Below are 11,036 nucleotides of genomic sequence, written 5' to 3' on the forward strand. Positions count from 1 at the left end.
TTGGGGTTATGGTTAAGGTGTACTAATAAGGTTAAGTATAAATTTAGATATAGTGTTGGGATTTGAGTTAGAGTCAGGGTTAGGTTAGTGTTGGGGTTAGGGTTAGGGTATAGGATTAGGGATAGGGTTAGTGTTAGAATTAGGATAGGTTTGGGGTTAGGGTTAGGTCTAGTGTAAGATTAGGATTAGAGTTAGATTTAGGTTTAGTGTTAGGGTTTGTGTTAGAGTCATGGTTAAGTTAGGGTTTGGGTTACGGTTTGGGAGAAGGATTCGGGTTAGGGTTAGGTCTAGTGTTTGAGTTAGGGTTAGGGTTAGGGTGTAAGATTAGGGTTAGGGTTAGATTTAGGTTTAGTGATAGGTTTTGAGTTAGAGTCAGAGTACGTTAGGGTTGGGGTTAGAGATAGGGTCTAGGATTAGGCTTAGGGTTAGGTTTAGGGTTTGAGTTAGGGTTAGGTTAGGTTTGGGGTTAGGATTAGGGAGTAGGATAAGGGTGAGGTTAGAGTTAGGTTTAGTGTTAGGGTTTGAGTTAGGTTCACAGCTAAGTTAGGGTTGGGGTTCGGGTTGGGGTGTAAGATTAGGGTTAGGGCAAGATTTAGGTTTAGTGTTAGTGTATGTGTTAGCATGTTATACTTTTTAGAAATGTTTATTTTAATTTGTGTAATGGTTTCTTGTTTACATTTAATTGTTGTACATCTTTGTATCAAGTGCTTTTCAAAGCATATTTGCGGTATGATACCCATATCAAGGTTATTATTATATTCATTGTTTTCAACAAAGAGCACCACATTATGATATGTACCTTCAGTTTTTGCTTAACTAGTTTTTCTTTTTTCAGCTATAAGACTGGTGTCTCTTTACTCTGTTGTGGTATGCCCATTCACCTAGTCTACATGCATTCTGTGTCTGTCAGATGCTTTTTTCCCTCCCTACCCCCATACATTTCCTATTTAAAGTAATTGGCAATAGGCTACTGTTAACGTTTTGGGCTCAAATGCTGTTGGGATCAGTTTACTGACACTAACCAGAAAATGCCTGCACTGTCTCCTCAAAGAAGTGTGCAGCACCCTTAAGAGTGTTGTCAAGTTGCCATCTGATTTGGATTCTCACCTTTTTGTCCCTTACGATATTGAAATATCTTCCTGTCTGAAAATTACAATACATTTTTGCATAGAAAAACATGGTAAAGTAAGTCATGATTTTCCTGGTGACTTAATAGTTTTAAAATCCATTGGCTTTGAACATATTTTGTATTCTTTTCAAATTCTATTTTCTAGGATATCTATCTTCTAACTCTCCTAGAAGACACAATTTTATAATTTGTAATTTCGAATTTTCTTAAACATTAATGGTCTCTAATTAAATTCCAGGCAAACCAATGAATTTGTCTTGGTTTTGCACTCTTGACTTCTAAGATCTTTCTGCTGACACTAGTGCTGCAGTATGATCATTCTCTTTATGTAACTATATTGCCCGTGTTTGCCTTTTAACCCACTTTGTCAAATTAAAAGGCCCTTTGGGATGAGTGAGGGAAATGTTACAATATTTAATGAGTCAAATCAAGGTTTTATTTTCTCTGTTTTAGTAATTACAAGCATAGGGCTGGCCTCGTAGCACAGTGATTAAGCATAGTACCTGGGTAGCTGTAATCCACATGGTCAACGATGATTTGAATCCTGACCTCAGCAGATAAAAAATGTTATCAGTCATGTGTGCATGTGTGCCCCAAGTCCTGATGGGATGGAGAAATAGAAGAGAAAAGATTGCAGTGTGACCATGCTCCATTGGTCATGCTTTCCCTCTTCACCCCATGCTCCCCCTTCCCACCCAGTTCTCCTCCCCCTCATCCAACACAGGCAGACAGAAAGTAGAAAATGAAAGCTTTCTGTAAGAGAGAAAATAATTACTACCAAAGGGTACTCCAAAAAAAACTCCAAAAGTGTACTAACAATAGCAACCTAATCAAAAAATTCTCTTCAAGGAAAGCAAGAGACATTCCCAAAAAGGGTCCCACCCCTGGTAATTCTGGCAAATTCACTTCCAGAAAAGGACTAAAAGTAAAATGACTTCGTTGCCACAGAGCATGTGTGTTTTGTTTTTGAGAGGTTTTTTCGCTATAAGGTGCGTGCGCTCGCCAGACAGACAGAGAGAGACATAGAGACAGAAAGCGAGAAATCACCCCCCAGGGGGATGGTCACGCCGCAATCCCTTCTCCTCCATTCTCCTCTCGGGATCTTGGGCACGCACGCACAAGTGCCCGGCGTGAGTTTTAAGCCACCGGGTCCAGGACGCGAACCGCGGTCGACTACATGGGAGTCCAGCAACATAGCCATTATGCTAACTGCTGGTTCCTGCCACAGATTGTTTTGAATGGTGTTTGTGTATGTGATGTCTCTGGTGTCCCCATGAACAGATTCTTTTCTCCTATCAATCTAAATTTGGAAAGAAAAAAAGAGAATCCATGATTTTTACCATCTGCTCAACTGGATTCCATAAGATGAGACCAAGAATCTGCCTAGTAAAAAGTTTTTATGCTTTTTTTTCTGGGTTCCGTTAACTGTTGGCTTTCAGAAGAGCAGAATGGTTTTGGTTTGTCCCATCTGCATGCCAATTCTGTAGAAGTGAAGAAACTCCCTCCCTCTCTAAGGTTCACTGAAAATTACTGACAATAAGTAGATTAATAAAACAAAAGATATACAAACTTATTTATACACGCATATTCAGGATCCATAGACTATATAAACTCAGGGACTGGCAGTTAGCATAATGGCTATGTCACTGGACTCCCATGTAGTCGACCATGGTTCGCGTCCCAGACCCGGTGGCTTAAAACTCACGCTCGGCACATGTGTGTGTGTGCCCAAGATCCCAAGAGGAGAAAGGAGGAGAAGGGATTGCTGCGTGGCCATCCCCCCGGGGGTGATTTCTTGTTTTTTGTCTCTCTGTCTCTCTCTGTATAGCTGGCGAGCGCATGCACCCTATAGCAAAAACCTCTCCAAAAAAAATTAAAAACAAAAAAGAATATATGAACTCAAAGAAGAGCTAGGCGATTGAAGATTTTAATATCACACAGGCTTGGAATCAGGATATAAAATGATGAGGGGAGAAAATTCTGAAATGTAAATATTATCCTGTATTTCTTGGCCAAGTGTCAGACCTCTAATCTCCTCCTGGTGCTTAGAGGGGTAAGGAATATCAGTGCTTACTTCACTCACGTAAACAAATGTACATCTTTTTTTAAACAAAGGTTAGTTCTTCAAAAATGTAAATTCTTGCAGACTCTCTGAAGAATTATCTCAGAAATATGCCAGAGAAGTATATTTTGGGTTGGCATATTTTGGTTCCCCACAGCATTAAGCCACTGCAAAGTCAATTGAATTTTGGGTGCAAGAGCAATGACATTATTGCTCATGTAAGGAATGTACATATTGCACTCAAATGTTTTATCAGAAGAAGTATTACTAAAACTGCATTTCAGAAACACTTTGAAAAAGCAGTCTTTCTAGACTACTTTCTGCTACTTCCCATTCAGTTGTTTCCATTATTGGCAATAACTTTTGTAATCTAGATCCTGAACTTGGGTGTTCATGAAAGTATTCCACAAACATTTACATACCAGTTAGGCTGCTGTATAATACCAATAAAATGGTGAGAGGCCAGATAAGGCAAACAAAACAGAAAATATAGGAGGGATGTACTTAATATGGAGATTGGAAATACAAGAAAAAAGGAAGTTTGGGAACTTAAAACAGTATGATCATGACTGTCACATGAATGTAAAATGGACATCTTTCAAAGATTTTATTTAACTCATTAATTAATGAGAGAACCATAGATGTCACGATAGACTCATATGAGACTTATATACTCATACATATATAAGCAGTCTGATAGGCTTAAATTAATTTACCAAAAGTGTAAAAGTGGCTTATTCAATGGCTAGCAGACCAAAAGTGTAAAAGTGGCTTATTCAATGGCCATCAGAGAAATTGGTTTAATTTCCTTTAGACAAAATTTGTTTTCATGATTCTAGACATTAATTTGTATTGTTATCAGTTTATTTACAATTCACATTTTTAAAAGTTGCCAGAGGGAGTGTGTGCTTACCAGAAAGAGATAGAAAGACAGAGGAGAGAAAGAGAAAGAGGGAGAAAGCACCCTTCTAGGGACATAATCACTCCACAATCCCTTCTTTTCCATTTCTCCCTGTTTCTGAGATTTTGCACATGTATGTACATGTATAAAATTATAAAATAGCTCAAAGACAATGAAAAATACAGAAAACCTATAGATTCAAATAACAGTAATGGTGTGTTTGGATAACTGCCTAGCTTTCCATAAAAGATAATCCCTTTGGTCCATTTAAAAAGAGAGAAGATACAAGTTTAATTTTTAAAAATTTAAATGTACTTAGAGATTTAAAAAGTAAATATCGATAAATGTTTTTATTAATATTTGAACTGTTATTTTTTCAGAAAAGTTGAAGCATAAGAATCATAGAGTCCTAACAATATTTTTTGTATCTGGTTATACCAGATGGGTCACAGTCAAACATGGTTAAGAATGTAGGCTTCTCAAGTCAGACTGTAGAAGTTCAAATTCTGTCTTCATTACTATTGGATTGTCGGGAAGTCATGACACAGTTTTGCATAGGAAAACATGGAAAAATAAGTCATGACTATCTTGACAACCCAATAGTTACTGGCTTTGAGCAACTTACCATTTTTTTCCTTCTAATTTTCCAGAGGGTATGTGTGCTCACCAGAGGAAGGGAGAGAGAGAGAACAAGAAACATGAGGAATGGTCACGTCACAGTTTATTCTCCTCCATTTCCCCCTCCCCCCCATTTGAGATTTTTGGCATGTATGCATATGTGCCTGGTGTGTTTTGCAAGCCGCCAGGTCCAGGACTCAAACCATATGGTTGGCATTGTGGTATCCAGCTGTTTTAGCCACCAGGCCATGAGCTGGTTCCGGGCAAGTTATTTATTGTCTCTGCAACTCAGTTTCTACATTGCAAAAGTGAGGAAAAATAATTTATATGACCATTAAAGGATTTAATGAGATAATCAATGTCAGGTACTTGACACACAGGAAGCACTCAGTAAATGTTACCTATTGTTTTAGAGAAAGGCTGTTAATGTTGCTAGTGTTCTTTTAAAGAGTATGTATTAATAAAAGCTTATGTAAGTCAACGATCCTTTTTCTGATTCTAGCAATTCCTAGTTCTTGGTAGTTTTCAGTCCCTTACATACTCAGCCCCATCACTATAAATGCCAATCCCATAAGCAGTAGGTATAGGCATTATCAAGAGAATGGGAATTAAAGAGTAGCAAAATATCTCACCTCACATATGCCACTTTGGCTCATTGATTACTTTGAGCTAAAGACAATAAAGAAGAAACAAATCCAACAAAAAGTCTCTGGTCTTCCCTATTTGAGTAAAAATAGAGCATAATAGTTAAGGTGCTCCCCTGTCCTCTGTATAGTAAGCACAAAAATTAATTGCTGGAGACAACTCTAGGACCTTACCTACCTGTGGGTAGAACCAGAGGTATCTACATAACAAGCTGTACTATCTAGCCTTTTTCTTCCATTAGTTCTCCCATATATTTATAGTCCCACAATTGTAAGCTCTGGGAACTCAAAGTCTTTACCCCTTGTCTTGCCACATCTCTAAAATTTATTGTTTTGTGATTTATTGTTAAGATACTATTAATAGATAAGCTCAGGTTTTAACCACTCTTTTTGAGTTAATCATCATTGAGTTCACCTATGAATATATACACTGCACATGCTGATATATTGCTCTTCTCTTGTGAATCTGTCTTTGTCATTATAATTTATAGGCTCTCAGTCAATTAACCTAAGCTAAATAGAAGGGAAAAAAATGGGGACCAGCAGATGGTGTAATGGTTATGTTGCTGGACTTCCACATAGTTGACTGTGTATTTGAATCCCAGACCAGGCAGCTTCAAACTCATGCTGGACATGTGTGTGTGCATGCCCAAGATCCCCAGAGGAGAATGGAGAAGAAGGGATTGTGGTGTGGTCATCCCCCTTGGGGGTGGGGGAGGTGATTTCTCACTTTCTGTCTCTCTGTCTCTATGGCAAGTGCACGTGCCCTATAGCAAAAATCTCGTTAAAAAATTAAAAAAGAACTTTCTTTTTTTTCTACAGAAATAACAGCATTGCCCAACTTCAGCCATGGAAGTCTCATTTTATCATCATTTTATGTCCTTATGGCATCTTAAGACCCACAAATATTCATCTGTTAGCAGTGAATTCTTTCTAGGTAGAGATAAATTGACAGTGTGGAACCAAGGGCATTTCTTGGTTTCTTCCCTGTATCTAGTATTTATTGATAAAATAAAATGTAAAATTACTTTATAAACCCTATACATCAAATGGGGAAAGTAAACATTCTAAGGCAAAGGTGAGAACATACTAATAACAGTTTATACTGGATGATAGATGACTAGGCTAAATTGTATTGCTGAACAATAAAAGTAATGAAATAGTTTTCTTTCTTTTTAAAACAAATTATTAGAGGGTATATATGCTCACTGTGGGGAGAGAAAAAAGGAAAGATAGAAAGAACCCCCATGGGGGATGGATACTCTTTAATCCCTTCTCCTTCATCTTTCTCTCTTTTTGGAATTTAGGGCATGCACACACGTGTACCCTGAATGTTTTTTGAAATGCCATGTGTGAGACTGGAACCACTCAGTTAGCCATGTGGGATGCAGTTGCCTCAACTTCCACACCACTGGCTGGCCCCAAAGTATTAGGTTGTCAGAAAAGTAATGATGTATTTTTTTTCTATAGCTTTATTTATGTATCCAGCCATGTAGGCAGGGAGTTGTGATTTCTTTTAAAATTACACTTAAAGGCTTTTAAAATATGTTATGTTTCTTTCTTTAGAAAAAAATACTTGAAAACCACAGATAAAATTCACTAAAATAGCAGGCTAATGAGTGAACTGTGCTCTCCCCCATTTTTAAATTTTTTACAATGAATTACTTCAATGTTTAATTAAAAATAAAGGGAAGGTCCAGCTGCAGTGGTAATGCTGGGGGCTACATGGGAAGGTTCCAAGTTCGGTTTGCCTCCTGGGTCTACATGAACACACTGGTTGTGCCTGTGGATGTTCCCACCATCCTAGATGGCTTCAGGGCTTTGAGGAGGATTGTGGCATGAGGGTCCTGCCAAGGGTGACTGTCTTGCTCTCTCTCAAGTAATAAATGAACTTTAAAAAAATTAAAATAAAGTCCAAGAAAATAAAATTCTCAAGGCTGCCTTTCAAAAATCTTAGTACAGGGACCAGCAGGTGGTGTGGTGTTTAAGGGTGCTGGACTCCCACATGGCCGACAGTAGTTCAAGTCCTGGACCTGGCAGCTGGCTTTCTCACTTTCTCTCTCTCTCTCTCTTGCTATTGCGCTTGCTCTGTCTCTCTCTGGTCAAATTGAAAATAAATAAATAAAGTTAAATTAAAATAATTTTTAAAAATCTTAGTACAGAGTGAAAAAACAGATATTATAAGGTAATATAAATCATGCTAATTAATTTTATTCATTGAAAAGACATATATATGTATATATATATAAATACTATATTATATATGTTATATATTATAGATATTATACAATATCTTATTTCAAAGAAAAAACTTTCTTTTCTAGAATGCATTTTCACATTAGAGAGTCCCATAGAAGGAAAATAACTATTTCTTATATATTACATATACTATATATAATATATAGAAGGAAGAGGGATAGTAGAGATAGGCAGCATTTTTTTTTTTTTGACAAGATCACTCTGTCACAATCCTGCCCCAACCTCCCAAGTAGCTAGAATTACAGGCACATAAAACCATGCCTGGTATGTTTATGTGGGCTTGGGAACTGAACCCAGGTGTTCCATGAGACTTCTAGCCTCCCAAGCAGTGGTCTTGTCTGTGCATCTATAATTGAATGTTTAATAGTTAAACTTTACATTTTATATATGAGGGATTGGGAGACCTAAGTTTTTATTTATTTTTTTCCTTAAATATTGATAATATTATTGAATAATACATTATTTTGTATTGAATTATATTATTTGCATTGAATAATACATTATTTCCTCCATTAACTTTTTTTTTAGGAGGTTTTTGCCTTATACTGTGTATACTTGTTGGGATGAGAGACAGAGACAATAAGAGGGAGAGTCATGGCGATGCCACAGTTCTTTCTCCATTCTCTTCCTGGGATCTTGGGCACGCACAAACACAGGCATGAACTTCAAGCCACTTGGTCCAGGCCTTGAACAGCAATCGGCCATGTGGGAATCCAGCAATGTAATTGCTATGCCATCTGCTTGCTCCTCCTCTGTTAACTTCTAATACCTCATTTCTCTCTCTAAGATTTTATATATGCATAGATATATACATAGGTATATATAGAGAAATAGTCTATGACTATTAAGAGTGTCTATGACACTCAATTTGTTTATTTCCTCACCAGTATCCTATCATTTTTATTAAGCAGCTTCAGGTAAATTTTATACTAGGCAGCAAAAGTTCAACACTATTCTTTCTCTAAACTTCTTGGAGAGTTTCATGTGTTTATTCTTTAATATGATCTTGAGAGTGAATTTATTGAATGTCATGGTTAAAAGTCTTTGAGCTTCTGATTAGAATTACATTAGATTTAGATTAGTTTGGAAAGGAAGGATGTAAAGTCTTCCCGTTCTGGAAAGTAATGTCTTTCTACATACAGGTATTATTTTATGTTCTTTAGCATTTTTCAAAAATTCTTTTCACAAAATCTTGTAAATCTTTTGTTAAAGTTATTTTCACATATCATTTTCCACTACTATGGATTCAGGCATCTTTTAAATTTTAATTTCCATCTAGTGACTTCTAGTATAAAAAACTATTAACTTTTATGCATTTACCATTAGCCAATTATTAAATTCTCTACCAACACGACTTTTTTTTAACATAAAAGAGTAGAATGCATCTTTATTATACAATATCTTATTTCAAAGAAAAAACTTTCTTTTCTAGAATGTATTTTCACATTAGAGAATGCCATAGTGGGAAAATAACTATTTCTTATAATTTGACATTTGTGGATTTGTGGACAGATTATTTTACAACAAGTGTAATACATTTCAATTTCATGTCTCAGTTCAGAATTTGTAATATTTTGACACATTTACAAGGTGAACCATTTCCCTAAATGAACTTCTCTATATGGAAAAGCTTTCTAAAATTTTCTTCCTAGGATGAAGGATTTCTTCCTGTGTGATATTAGCATTCCTTCATTTTAAAGTTCTCCAGGATATGTAATCATCAGTAGCTGTTATCAACTGAACAGAGAGGGAAGTTTTTGAAAAATTAAACACTAATTTTCTGCAGTCTTTACTCACTACTTAATAGTCTTCCCCTTTGTCCATTATTCCCAGAACAAATATCATGTACTGATAGTAATAAAACCAAATTCTCTTCAAGATACTGATAAATTAAATAGCAAAAGCTCATATATAATGTTTCATTATACGGTGAGTCTTCTGAGAAGTTTGGACACAACTCCATTAACACCCTAGAATTCAGAACTCAGTCTCACAATTTCTTTTTTTTTTTTTTTTCAGAGAGGTTTTTGCTATAGAGCACATGCACTTGCCAGAGAGAGACAGAGAGGCAGAAGGCAGAAATCACCGCCCCCCCCGGGGGGGGTGGCCACACCGCAATCCCTTCTCCTCCATTCTTCTCCCGGGATCTTGGGCACGCACATACACACGCCCAGCGTGAGTCCAGGACTTGAACCACGGTCGACTACGTGGGAGTCCAGCAACCTAGCCATTACGCTAACTGCTGGTCCCAATTTCATATACCTTTCAAGCCTTTTCTTCACTAATTCAACTCTGAAACTAACCATGTGATTAGAAGAGATCTGTCCAATGGACTTATCTGTTATTTCCTCCTCGGTGTGAGTCAACTAGCATGACAGAGCAAGGCAAAAAGGCACACCATTAATTCTTAAGGTATTAGGTCAAAAGGGTCAGAGTTTCCACAGTATGGCAATAGCTTTGCAGAAGCCAACATCATGATAGTTGGAAATAACAAAGCCCAGCAAAGGTTAAAGCTGAGAGTGCCAAGAGCCCTGCCTTGGCAGCTTTCTGTGATGCATTCCCATGAATCCTGGCAGTAACAACTTGTCTAGGGCTCCAGTGACTATAGAGAGCCAGGACTGCAGCCAGGGAGAAGCCCATCACTGAGCAAGGATTCAAATAAGCATCTGGAAGCAGGCCCAGGAGCAGAGCACCAATAACCCTCTCACTAGTCCAGTGGAGAGGTGCAGCCTTGGAACCAGAGCAGTAGCTCGCTGACAGGTGAATGTGGTTCTCTTCCTGTGCTTCACAACATCCTGGGGTGGGTCGGTCCTGGAGAAATGCAAAGACGTGAACAGAACTGACCACTGGGGTTCAGAGTACTAGCGTTTGGCCTCCTTGGGGACTACAGAGGACACTCAGCCTCCAGAGAACCATCATCTCATTCCTCACTATACTAGTTTTGCTTTGTTTTGCTTTTGCTGTAGGGCTCATACACTTGCTAGAGAGACAACCTGATTCAAACTGTGGTCAACTAAATGGGATCCAGCTCCCTTAACCCGGGCACTACAGGGCTGGCCTTATAATTTATTTATAATGTAAATTCTATTGCTTTTGAATATAATCCAGACTTTTTCCCCTGGTCTGCAGTATGTGGCTCCTGCCTAATTCCAACATCATTTCATACCAGTTTGCCTCTGGGACATTTGTTTCCTACTATTTTGCCCCACTAGCCTACTTGCTTTTCCCTGCATTGCTTAGCTTCTTCTCCTTGTTGTTGCCTTGGCAAGAATGCTTTCTCTCTAGTTCTTCCCGTATCAAACACATCTCATCCTGTCACTCCTCAGAGTAGCTTTCCCTGACGAATCTGTCTGAAGACGACTCTCCCTGGAATTCTCATTATTCCGTTTATTTTCTTTACGTCTTTTTTTTTTTTTTTTTTAA

The 11,036-nt window shown here is 37.7% G+C and overlaps 1 pseudogene; it reads right to left on the reverse strand.

Moving 5' to 3' along the window:
* Positions 1-10,042: 10,042 nt before the first annotated feature.
* Positions 10,043-10,532, reverse strand: LOC102500629 (succinate dehydrogenase [ubiquinone] cytochrome b small subunit, mitochondrial pseudogene; annotated as a pseudogene).
* Between the last annotated feature and the right edge of the window lie 504 nt (positions 10,533-11,036).

The sequence above is a fragment of the Tupaia chinensis genome, unplaced genomic scaffold (assembly GCF_000334495.1).
Source record: "Tupaia chinensis unplaced genomic scaffold, TupChi_1.0 Scaffold000544_1, whole genome shotgun sequence".
Classification (NCBI taxonomy): domain Eukaryota; kingdom Metazoa; phylum Chordata; class Mammalia; order Scandentia; family Tupaiidae; genus Tupaia; species Tupaia belangeri.